This window comes from Abramis brama (genome assembly GCF_963993115.1).
Source record: "Abramis brama genome assembly, chromosome: 7".
Taxonomy (NCBI): domain Eukaryota; kingdom Metazoa; phylum Chordata; class Actinopteri; order Cypriniformes; family Leuciscidae; genus Abramis; species Abramis brama.
The window spans coordinates 173,918-186,400 of NC_139969.1; the positions used below are offsets into that span (position 1 = coordinate 173,918).

The window sequence follows — 12,483 nt, forward strand, 5'->3', positions numbered from 1 at the left end:
CAAAACAAATAACAGGCTCCAGGTGGAGGCAGAAGCGCAGGGTTTTTTCTAAAATCGGCTGATTTATGTTGTTCTGTCGGAGCATAGTGTCGGTTTCAGTGAATATGATCAAAAAAATCTTGCCGACGGCAGCTTTAATGTTACTTAAGCTGGTTAGTTAATGTTAGTTAAGCGGATTAGTTAATGTTACTTAAGCTGGTTAGTTAAGCGGGTTAGTTAATGTTACTTAAACAGGTTAATTAAGCGGGTTAGTTAATGTTAGTTAAGCGGGTTAGTTAATGTTAGTTAAGCGGGTTAGTTAATGTTAGTTAAACGGGTTAGTTAATGTTAGTAAAGCGAGTTAGTTAATGTTAGTTAAGCAGGTTAATTAAGCGGGTTAGTTAATGTTAGTAAAGCGGGTTAGTTAATGTTAGTTAAGCGGGTTAGTTAATGTTAGTTAAACGGGTTAGTTAATGTTAGTAAAGCGGGTTAGTTAATGTTAGTTAAGCAGGTTAGTTAAGGTTAGGCATGATGGGGTTTGTGCTCCTGTAATTACTGATAACGTCACTGTATATTCTGTAGTAAAGCTGCATTAGCCAGTATCTCAGTCACTCGAAAAAATATTTAGCCCTAAATTTAAGATTTATGTATTTAAATTGTATTTCAAATTTCCATGCATTTGGGGAAATTACACGGTTTGAACATAAACTAATAAACTTAATGCATTGCATATTTATCAGTCATGCATAAATGAAACGAGTCAGATTTCTGTAAAAGTACTGATGAACTGAATGTGTTTTAAATATAACAGGTTTATATATTTATCATTAATAAATCCATTTTGTGTCAATCACATACATTTTAACTGATTGAATAATGCTTGTTTCACAGTTAGCCATATTTGTTCATAGTTTTACCCGAACAAGTTTGTTTTACAATGAGTAGATTTATGCTGATTTTAAGCAATATGAATAGATGCATTTTGAAAATATGATTATCAGATGCAAACCATGATTTTTGAGTGAAGAACTCTGACCATTTTGGATAGCTGTGGAATAAACAATATTCGTTGGATTTAAAAAGTTGGATTTATCATAAATGTATAAACCTGGTCATTGTGAATTTAAAACGCATTTAGTTTATTAGTACTAATACAGAAGTCTTGCCTGTTTCATTTATGCATGACTGACACATGCATCACATGCACTTGTGTTAAAACTGTGTAATCCGAATGCATGGAAATGTTATATTCAGTTGAAATGTATAAATGTTAAAGTAGTGACCCTCAAATAGGGTAATAACACAATAGAGCCCATTATTTATTTTTATTTATTATTATTATTATTTTATTAGGACAGCGTATTTTTTTTTTTATTTTTTTTTTTATAAGAACAAAATACAGATATAACATATAGCGAGAACAAAGCAAAACAGAAAAACAAAAAAAAAACACGAGAGTATTTCATGTAAACAGTTTTAGGGATTTACAGATGTCAATAGTCCTTAGAGCCTTTGTGTTTTTTGACAAAGAGATAGTCATCATATATTGTTCAAGTTCTTTCTTCAGTAGAAAGAGTTCAGGCTTTCTATTGGTGAATTTGCTCTTGTGTATATGAAATTTTGCTAAAAATAAAAACCGATTTATAAAATAAAAGGCATTACCATCTTTGTGATTAAAGTGATGAAAACCAAAAATAACATTCTTAAAATAAAGGTGAAAATCAGAAAATACAAAATCAGCAATAAACTTTTGGAAGTCCCTCCAGAATTTGTAAGTGAATTCACATGACCAAAATAAGTGGGTAAATGTTTCAGGTTGCTCTTGGCAGAAAGAGCAGTTAACATTTATATTAGACTTGAATTTTGATAGATAATGTCTTGCAGGGTAGAATTTGTGTATCACAATAGAGCCCATTATGACATCAGGCCCCGGCTCGAGTGACGTCACGCGCGTGTCCGCCAGCAGAGGGCGCGCGCCCGCAGGAGCAGCGCGGGTCTATTGTGTGATTCTGAGGTGAAATAGAGCTTTTGTTATTTGTGTTCATCTCTGAGAAATCATCTCCAAGCTCAAATCCAGTGTAAGAAATCAACTTCTTTATTATTACGACCTGACATTTGCACCAAGTTACACTTTTTTTCTAACTTTAAACACAATATCGCGTCGATCGTCCACGAGATTAGAACAGAACATGTTTTAAACCGTTTTACTGTTATTTAACATTTAACATATGTTATAATTCCCTATGTTTAAATATCCAGGTCAATTTGTCACAAAATCATGCTTTTCTAATTCATATTTATGACATGGCAGCATAAAGAAATGATGACATACTAAATCGAGAAGTCAGTCATGGAGAGAGCTTTGTTGTTTGTGTTCAATATTTGTGTTCATCTCTGAGAAATGATCTCAAGCTCAAATACACAGTTTTCTAACTTTAAACACAATAACATGTTGTCCACGAGAATAGAACAGAACATGTTTTAAACAGTGTTTACTGTTATTTAACACTGAACAGGCTATTTGTTATAATTCTGTGTTTAAAAAGCTGGGTCGTTTTTGTCAATTTGTCACAAAATCATGCTTTTCTAAATCATAGTTAAATTATGACATAGACTATAGGCTACTCAATCGAAAAGTCAGTCATGGCATAAAGTCTCCAACTTTTTATGTCATCAATAAGATCTGCATGCTATTTTTCCTCATGATGTGTTGATTATGAGGTAAAAGCGTTATTATTTTCTTCATGAGGAAGATCATCATCATCTGAGACGCTCCATTGTTTCTGCAGGAGTCCGAGCGGCCGTGCACGCGCTCTCCGTGACGTCAGCGCTGCGAGGAGGGCGCGCGCACGAGCAGGAGGAGGAGGAAGGTACCGAGGAGGAGAGGCTGGTGCCCGCGAGCATCGATGACATCAACGAGCTGAAGATCCTGCGAGGCTTCTGGGAATGGAGATCCGTGTTTCTGCTGATAACGGAATATGAGGCTCGAGTCTCGATGCGCGTCACCTTCCCGCAGGTAAACGCGCGTGACTGGCGAATGCGTGAGAGTAAAGTGTGCGGGATCTGCTGAGCGAGAGGTACAGGAGTATACGAGGAGCACCCGGAGGAGCGCTGGGCTCGGCTGCTGGTTAGTCTGGGTTCGGCTCGGGGCTGGTACTGTGCGGGTGTGTGGGGAATATTGCTTATTAAAGTGAATATCGTGATTATTCTCTGGTTTGGCTCGTGCGGATCCAGACGCGTTTGCGCCTTTGTTCGGGTTTCGCCTTTCTTTCTCTCTCTCCTGGTCCACATTTGAAACACTGACAGGAAAAGCAGTGAATCCCGTGGGAAGGAGGAGAATGGAAGCGAGATCTGTGTTTTCTGGGCGATGATGAGAGAACCTGCGATATTGGCAGATCTATATGAGTGAGATATGAAGGAAAATTACTGAGGGACTCCTGCTAACAAAGCCTGTGCGCGCGCACTGAAATATTACATTATTATTGTCTGGTTGATAGGCTGCATAAAATAAATAGAACTGATGATCAAAATATTTCCGGCACAAAGAATATCATTTCTACTGTTGTTAAATTGCTCTTGAAGTCAGTTTTAATGAGCTTTTGTGAAAAATGACTGAATTGAACTCTAAAAAATAAAAAAAATATTGTTTGTTATTTATTGTTTGTTATCATTTGCTGAAGGGAAAAAAAGCACAATAATGTGTGGGCGGTTGCCAGGGTGTTGCTAAGGGTGTTGGTAAGTGTTTTTGTAGTGCTTCTAGAGATGATTCTGGTTCTGATCCACAGCACAGATCTCACAGGTTTCTCATCATGATCTCAGCTGTGTCTCAATGATATAAACCGCTGTTTAAGTCAAGTCACCTTCATTTATATAGTGCTTGTAACAGTATAGATTGTTTACCCACTTCCTGTTAGTCATTTCAAGCAGCGTCGGGTTTTAATATGACTTTATTCTGCATAAAACCTTTGAGACTGAGAAATGAAATTCTTACGTTTATTTACATGCACATTATTTACAAAATACAGTCAAAATCATTGTGGTTTCTAAAGTGTGTAGAAGAATATCAAAATAACTGTTTTTATAGACTTTATCAAGAGAAAAGGTGTACAGTGTCTGTTTTTAAATAGATGAATCGCTTTAGAAACACTGAAAGTGTTTTCACAGTTTTCACATGGTGGACAACAAAACAGGTGAACAAATCCCACAGACGCACATTGAATAATTTCTGGACTGTAAGAAACCACCTAGAGCACCTTAGCAACACCCTGACAACCACCCAGAGCACATTAGCAATACCCTGACAACCACCCAGAGCACCTTAGCAACACCCTGACAACCACCCAGAGCACATTACCAACACCCTGACAACCACTCAGAGCACCATGGCAACACCCTGACAACCACCCAGAGCACATTACCAACACCCTGACAACCACTCAGAGCACCATGGCATTGTGCCGTTTTTTCTTCAGAAAATGGAAAAAAGGCTTAATATTGCATGTACAATATTGTGATAGATATTGAACGCTGTTTGCAGCACGGCTCATTAGAGAGCAGCTGTGCGCACAGAAATACATGCATTGGTGCGGTTTAATAACAGTAGAAATGATATTGTTTGTGCTCATATCACTGTATTAAACCTCAATGATCATCCTTCTTTAATCTCTCATGTCCAGTCAGACGTACTGATAAGGAAATGGTTGTAATTCTCCTGGTCCACAGCTCATGTTTTCATCTTCTGCTGCAACATTTCAGTGGTTTTATGATCCAAACGTATTTTACTTTATTTTAATGTTCACATGTGCAGGCGGTGTTTAATCTTTCTAAGATGCTGTGTGTGTGTGTGTGAAGGCTCTAGTGAAGGTTTAAGTAGGTTACAGCTCTCGCCTGCGGTGGTTAGTATCTCTCAGGCTGATAACACAACCTGACTGTCCTGCTAACATGTTCTGTGCTTGAGCTGTGAGACAGGTGAGTGGTGAGACAGGATAATGGTGAGACAACAGTGAGACAGGTCAGCGGTGAGACAGGTGAGCAGTGAGACAGGATAATGGTGAGACAGCAGTGAGACAGGATAATGGTGAGACAGCAGTGAGACAGGTCAGTGGTGAGACAGGATAATGGTGAGACAACAGTGAGACAGGTCAGCGGTGAGACAGGTGAGCAGTGAGACAGGATAATGGTGAGACAGCAGTGAGACAGGATAATGGTGAGACGGTGAGCAGTGAGACAGGTCAGTGGTGAGACAGGTCAGCAGTGAGACAGGATAATGGTGAGACAGGTGAGTGGTGAGACAGTTCTGCAGTGAGACAGGTCAGTGGTGAGACAGGTGAGTGGTGAGACAGAATAATGGTGAGAGAGATGAGTGGTGAGACAAGTCAGCAGTGAGACAGGTGAGTGGTGAGACAAGTCAGCAGTGAAACAGGTCAGCGGTGAGACAAGATAATGGTGAGACAGGTTAATAGTGAGACAGGTGAGTGGTGAGACAGAAAAATGGTGAGACAGGTGAGTGGTGAGACAGGTCAGTGGTGAGACAGGTCAGCAGTGAGACAGGATAATGGTGAGTGGTGAGACAGTTCTGCAGTGAGACAGGTCAGTGGTGAGACAGGTCAGTAGTGAGACAGAATAATGCTGAGAGAGATGAGTGGTGAGACAAGTCAGCAGTGAGACAGGTCAGCGGTGAGACAAGATAATGGTGAGACAGGTTAATAGTGAGACAGGTGAGTGGTGAGACAGAATAATGGTGAGACAGGTGAGTGGTGAGACAGGATAATAGTGAGACAGGTGAGTGGTGAGACAGGTCTGCATTGAGACAGGTCAGAGGTGAGACAGGATAATGGTGAGACAGGTCAGCAGTGAGACAGGATAATTGTGAGACAGGTGAGTGGTGAGACAGGTCAGCAGTGAGACAGGATAATGGTGAGACAGGTGAGTGGTGAGACAAAATAATGGTGAGAGAGATGAGTGATAAGACAGGTGAGTGTTGAGACAGGTCAGCAGTGAGACAGGTGAGTGGTGAGACAGGATAATGGTGAGACAGGTCAGTGGTGAGACAGAATAATGGTGAGACAGGTCAGCAGTGAGACAGGATAATGGTGAGACAGGTCAGTGGTGAGACAGAATAATGGTGAGACAGGTGAGTGGTGAGACAGGTGAGTGTTGAGACAGGTCAGCAGTGAGACAGGTGAGTGGTGAGACAGGATAATGGTGAGACAGGTCAGTGGTGAGACAGAATAATGGTGAGACAGGTCAGCAGTGAGACAGGATAATGGTGAGACAGGTCAGTGGTGAGACAGAATAATGGTGAGACAGGTGAGTGGTGAGACAGGTGAGTGGTGAGACAGGTTAATGGTTTCCACGAAAAAAGTAAACAAGACAGAATTAGGTTCATTTGACTTCCAAATGATTTGAACATAAATGCATGTTCTTGATAGTTTTGCACTGGTGACAATCTCTCCCTCGTGCTGGGATCTGTGATTGCTTTTCGGATCCGCCCTTCGGCTCAGATGCGGCTCTGATGCGGCCCTGATGCGGCTCAGATGCGGCTCTGATGCGGCTCTGATGCGGCTCTGATGCAGCCCTGATGCGGCTCTGATGCGGCTCTGATGCGGCTCTGATGCGGCCCCGATGCGGCTGGACTGGTGTGACTGACAGCAGTGAGAGATTGTAGGAGAGATGTGGAGAAGATGGCCGACTCTGCTGTGGACAGAGAAACACACTCGAGTGCTGAGCGAGTTGTTTCAGACACACACTTCTGAATGCGTTTGGGAATACAGGCTAGAATCGCTCAGCATCCGAGAGCTAATGCTAATGGCAGCGGCTCAGGTTTCTCTGCTGGACTGGGAATTGTGTTTTTGCTGTTTTTGACTGTTTCTTGCTGGATCTTGCTGTAACCTTGAGAGCATCTCACGCACACGATTTATGACCGGTTTATGATCGTATCGGCACAGTGGACCATGTAAATGCACTCGTTGGCATATTAAGCTTTCAGTCCCGAAGGAACTTGTCAATAGTAGATGAGCTAAGGAAATAAACTGCTGTAAATGTTTATAAACCGTGTTGGTCTGGTTCTCAAGAGATGCTCACACTTAACACACACTTATCCCAAAGCTCTCTTCCTCCCTCTCCTCCTGACTGCTCTCCTTCACTCTCGAATAGGGTTGGGAATCGTAAGACGTTTCCGGTTCCGGTTCCGATTCCAGTTCCGGTTCCGGTTCCCATTCAATACAAATTATTAAAACAACTAATAAAAAATAAATAATAATAGTAAGGGGAAAATGCACAATCCTTTTTGTGTTTATTTCTTATACTTGTCAAGTGAGTTTAACAGACTGGTAATGTCAACAAATTCAACATATTATTTAGCAAAATTTTTGCAAAAATAATTGATTTTTCTGAAGGAAAATAAATATTTCTGCATTCTCTAATTTGGGACCTCTCCTATAGCTTATTGCAGGGGTTTTCAAATTGGGTGAATGTGAGCCCCCCCTTCCCCAAAGTCCCGTCCGCCTGCCCTAACACACACACACACACACACACACACACACACACACACGCCTCTGCAGTAAACGCCATCTTTTGTGTGTTCCAGGCAATGATGAGTTTCAATAACAACTGATAAAATGTAAATATTATTTTATTTCCACAACTTTCTTAAAAGTGCATTCATAAACGATTCTTTGCAACAGCAAATAATTTCCCACTTCATGCAGGCCTAATCTAGGCTACTTCTAAAATCACTGAGCATCAGTAGGCCTAACCACAAGTCAACAAATGTGGGAGGAAAAATACAATCCGTGGCGACGGTTTTGCAATCCGTCCTCTCAGTTTATAAACCGTACTCACGGATGTGTGGCTCGCCCTCATTTCAGAAGAACACCAGGAGGTACGTTGTTAACGAATCTTATTGTATATGGTTTTATTGTGTATTAAGTGGAACACATCAAATTGTCTTCACTGCGTCTGCATGTTCACAGTGATTCTCAAGTGTAGCGGGTATGGGGTGGAATATACGATTTAATATGAATGACGTGCATCAAAATCTTTTATTTATTTGTGATAATCTTGGCACTTTAGTATTATTTGTCTAACCTGTATTATGACTGATATTAGATGAATTGCTTTGTTCCTTTTTTGTAAGTTTTGGACACAAGCGTCCTCTAAATATGTAGCCTAAAATGTAATAATAATAATAATAATAATTATCCTCCCTTAATGCTGACTTCTATTGACTTGGGACAAGGAAACGACGCATTTTAAAGCTAAACTCGCACACACAATTACCGATATCAATAGAGTTGCATACAGTTATTTTTTCTTTGTGTGTCGCGCCTCACGTATTGAAAACCGCTGGCTTATTGTATCTCTATAATAACGCTAATATTCCCGCTCTATAATAACGCTAATATTCCCGCCCTATAATAACACTGATATTCCCGCTCTATAATAACACTGATATTCCCGCTCTATAATAACACTGATATTCCTCTCTATAACACTAATATTCCCGCTGTATAATAACGCTGATATTCCTCTCTATAACACTAATATTCCCGCTCTATAATAACGCTAATATTCCCGCTCTATAATAACGCTAATATTCCCGCTCTATAATAACGCTGATATTCCTCTCTATAACATTAATATTCCCGCTCTATAATAACACTAATATTCCCGCTCTATAATAACGCTGATATTCCTCTCTATAACACTAATATTCCCGCTCTATAATAACACTAATATTCCCGCTCTATAATAACGCTAATATTCCCGCTCCATAATAACGCTAATATTCCCGCTCTATAATAACGCTAATATTCCCGCTCTATAATAACACTGATATTCCTCTCTATAATAACGCTAATATTCTCGCTCTATAATAACACTGATATTCCTTTCTATAACACTAATATTCCCGCTCTATAATAACGCTAATATTCCCGCTCTATAATAATGCTAATATTCCCGCTCTATAATAACGTTAATATTCCCGCTCTATAATAACACTGATATTCCTCTCTATAACACTAATATTCCCGCTCTATAATAACGCTAATATTCCCGCTCTATAATAACGCTAATATTCCCGCTCTGTAATAACGCTAATATTCCCGCTCTGTAATAACGCTAATATTCCCGCTCTGTAATAATGCTAATATTCCCGCTCTATAATAACACTGATATTCCTCTCTATAATAACGCTAATATTCCCGCTCTATAATAACACTGATATTCCTCTCTATAATAACGCTAATATTCTCGCTCTATAATAACACTGATATTCCTTTCTATAACACTAATATTCCCGCTCTATAATAACGCTAATATTCCCGCTCTATAATAACACTAATATTCCCGCTCTATAATAACACTGATATTCCTCTCTATAACACTAATATTCCCGCTCTATAATAACGCTGATATTCCCGCTCTATAATAACGCTGATATTCCCGCTCTATAATAACGCTGATATTCCCGCTCTATAATAACGCTAATATTCCCGCTCTATAATAACACTGATATTCCCACTCTATAATAACGCTAATATTCCCGCTCTGTAATAACGCTAATATTCCCGCTCTATAATAACGCTAATATTCCCGCTCTGTAATAACGCTAATATTCCCGCTCTGTAATAATGCTAATATTCCCGCTCTATAATAACACTGATATTCCTCTCTATAATAACGCTAATATTCCCGCTCTATAATAACACTGATATTCCTCTCTATAATAACGCTAATATTCTCGCTCTATAATAACACTGATATTCCTTTCTATAACACTAATATTCCTGCTCTATAATAACGCTAATATTCCCGCTCTATAATAACACTAATATTCCCGCTCTATAATAACACTGATATTCCTCTCTATAACACTAATATTCCCGCTCTATAATAACGCTGATATTCCCGCTCTATAATAACGCTGATATTCCCGCTCTATAATAACGCTGATATTCCCGCTCTATAATAACGCTAATATTCCCGCTCTATAATAACACTGATATTCCCACTCTATAATAACGCTAATATTCCCGCTCTGTAATAACGCTAATATTCCCGCTCTATAATAACACTAATATTCCCGCCCTATAATAACACTGATATTCCCGCCCTATAATAACACTGATATTCCCGCTCTATAATAACGCTAATATTCCCGCTCTATAATAACGCTAATATTCCCGCTCTGTAATAACGCTAATATTCCCGCTCTATAATAACACTGATATTCCTCTCTATAATAACGCTAATATTCCCGCTCTGTAATAACGCTAATATTCCCGCTCTATAATAACACTGATATTCCTCTCTATAATAACGCTAATATTCCCGCTCTATAATAACGCTAATATTCCCGCTCTGTAATAATGCTAATATTCCCGCTCTATAATAACACTGATATTCCTCTCTATAATAACGCTAATATTCTCGCTCTATAATAACACTGATATTCCTTTCTATAACACTAATATTCCCGCTCTATAATAACGCTAATATTCCCGCTCTATAATAATGCTAATATTCCCGCTCTATAATAACGCTAATATTCCCGCTCTATAATAACGCTAATATTCCCGTTCTATAATAACACTAATATTCCCGTTCTATAATAACACTGATATTCCTCTCTATAACACTAATATTCCCGCTCTATAATAACGCTAATATTCCCGCTCTATAATAACGCTAATATTCCCGCTCTATAATAACACTGATATTCCCACTCTATAATAACACTAATATTCCCGCTCTATAATAACGCTGATATTCCTCTCTATAACACTAATATTCCCGCTCTATAATAACACTAATATTCCCGCTCTATAATAACGCTGATATTCCTCTCTATAACACTAATATTCCCGCTCTATAATAACGCTGATATTCCCGCTCTATAATAACGCTGATATTCCCGCTCTATAATAACGCTAATATTCCCGCTCTATAATAACGCTGATATTCCTCTCTATAACACTAATATTCCCGCTCTATAATAACGCTGATATTCCCGCTCTATAATAACACTAATATTCCCGCTCTATAATAACGCTGATATTCCTCTCTATAACACTAATATTCCCGCTCTATAATAACGCTGATATTCCCGCTCTATAATAACGCTAATATTCCCGCTCTATAATAACGCTAATATTCCCGCTCTATAATAACGCTGATATTCCTCTCTATAACACTAATATTCCCGCTCTATAATAACGCTGATATTCCCGCTCTATAATAACGCTAATATTCCCGCTCTATAATAACGCTGATATTCCTCTCTATAACACTAATATTCCCGCTCTATAATAACGCTGATATTCCTCTCTATAACACTAATATTCCCGCTCTATAATAACACTAATATTCCCGCTCTATAATAACGCTGATATTCCTCTCTATAACACTAATATTCCCGCTCTATAATAACGCTGATATTCCCGCTCTATAATAACGCTAATATTCCCGCTCTATAATAACGCTAATATTCCCGCTCTATAATAACGCTGATATTCCTCTCTATAACACTAATATTCCCGCTCTATAATAACGCTGATATTCCCGCTCTATAATAACGCTGATATTCCCGCTCTATAATAACGCTGATATTCCCGCTCTATAATAACGCTAATATTCCCGCTCTATAATAACGCTGATATTCCTCTCTATAACACTAATATTCCCGCTCTATAATAACGCTAATATTCCCGCTCTATAATAACGCTAATATTCCCGCTCTATAATAACGCTGATATTCCCGCTCTATAATAACGCTAATATTCCCGCTCTATAATAACGCTAATATTCCCGCTAATATAATAGTGTTATAGAGCGGGAATGTTAGGCTGCTGTCACTTTAAGACTGAATATACTGACACACATCCGGTTTCTTTCTCAGCTCTTCACTCATGACAGAACCGAGAGAACTCTTGCCGAGACGGGAATGTGTCGTGTCCTAGAAGCGCATCACTCACGTCTGAGTGTGTTTTATACTCCTGAACACACACACTCGTTTGATTCGCTGGTTGATGAGAGCTCGTCTCAGACGTGACTCTGTTCCCGTGAGCGGATCTCTCCTGAAGGTCAGTTGAGTTTGACTCTGATTCATGTTTACCAGTGTCCATGCGCCGCTGTGCTGACCTCTGACCTCTGACCTCGGCAGACTGAGCAATGGTGGATGGATGAGAGCAGATGTCCTGGCACTCTGTTCCTCATTTGCTCTTTAATATTGATCTCTTAGCCTTGAAATTAACAGGCTTCATTCACAAGAGAAGGAAACATCAATCGATGCAGTCAATAACAGCGTCACTCGCCCGATGATCGGCGTGAGAGAGAGAGAGAGAGAGAGAGAGAGAGAGAGTGATGTGTGTGTGAGAGAGGGAGAGTGATCTGTGTGTGTGTGTGTGTGTGTGTGTGTGTGTGTTTGAGAGAGAGGGAGAGTGATCTGTGTGTGTGTGTGTGTGTGTGTGTGAGTGTGTGTGTGTGTGTGTGTGAGAGAGA

The 12,483-nt window shown here is 39.5% G+C and overlaps 1 protein-coding gene across 1 annotated transcript in view; it reads left to right on the forward strand.

The window, feature by feature from the left end:
• Positions 1-2,768: 2,768 nt before the first annotated feature.
• The window catches only part of ptprsb (protein tyrosine phosphatase receptor type Sb), a 123,383-nt gene continuing 113,668 nt past the window's right edge, over positions 2,769-12,483 (forward strand). The window contains exon 1 of the mRNA XM_084120963.1: positions 2,769-2,995. The gene's annotated coding sequence lies outside the window, so the exon portion shown is untranslated. The remainder of the gene's footprint in view (positions 2,996-12,483) is intronic.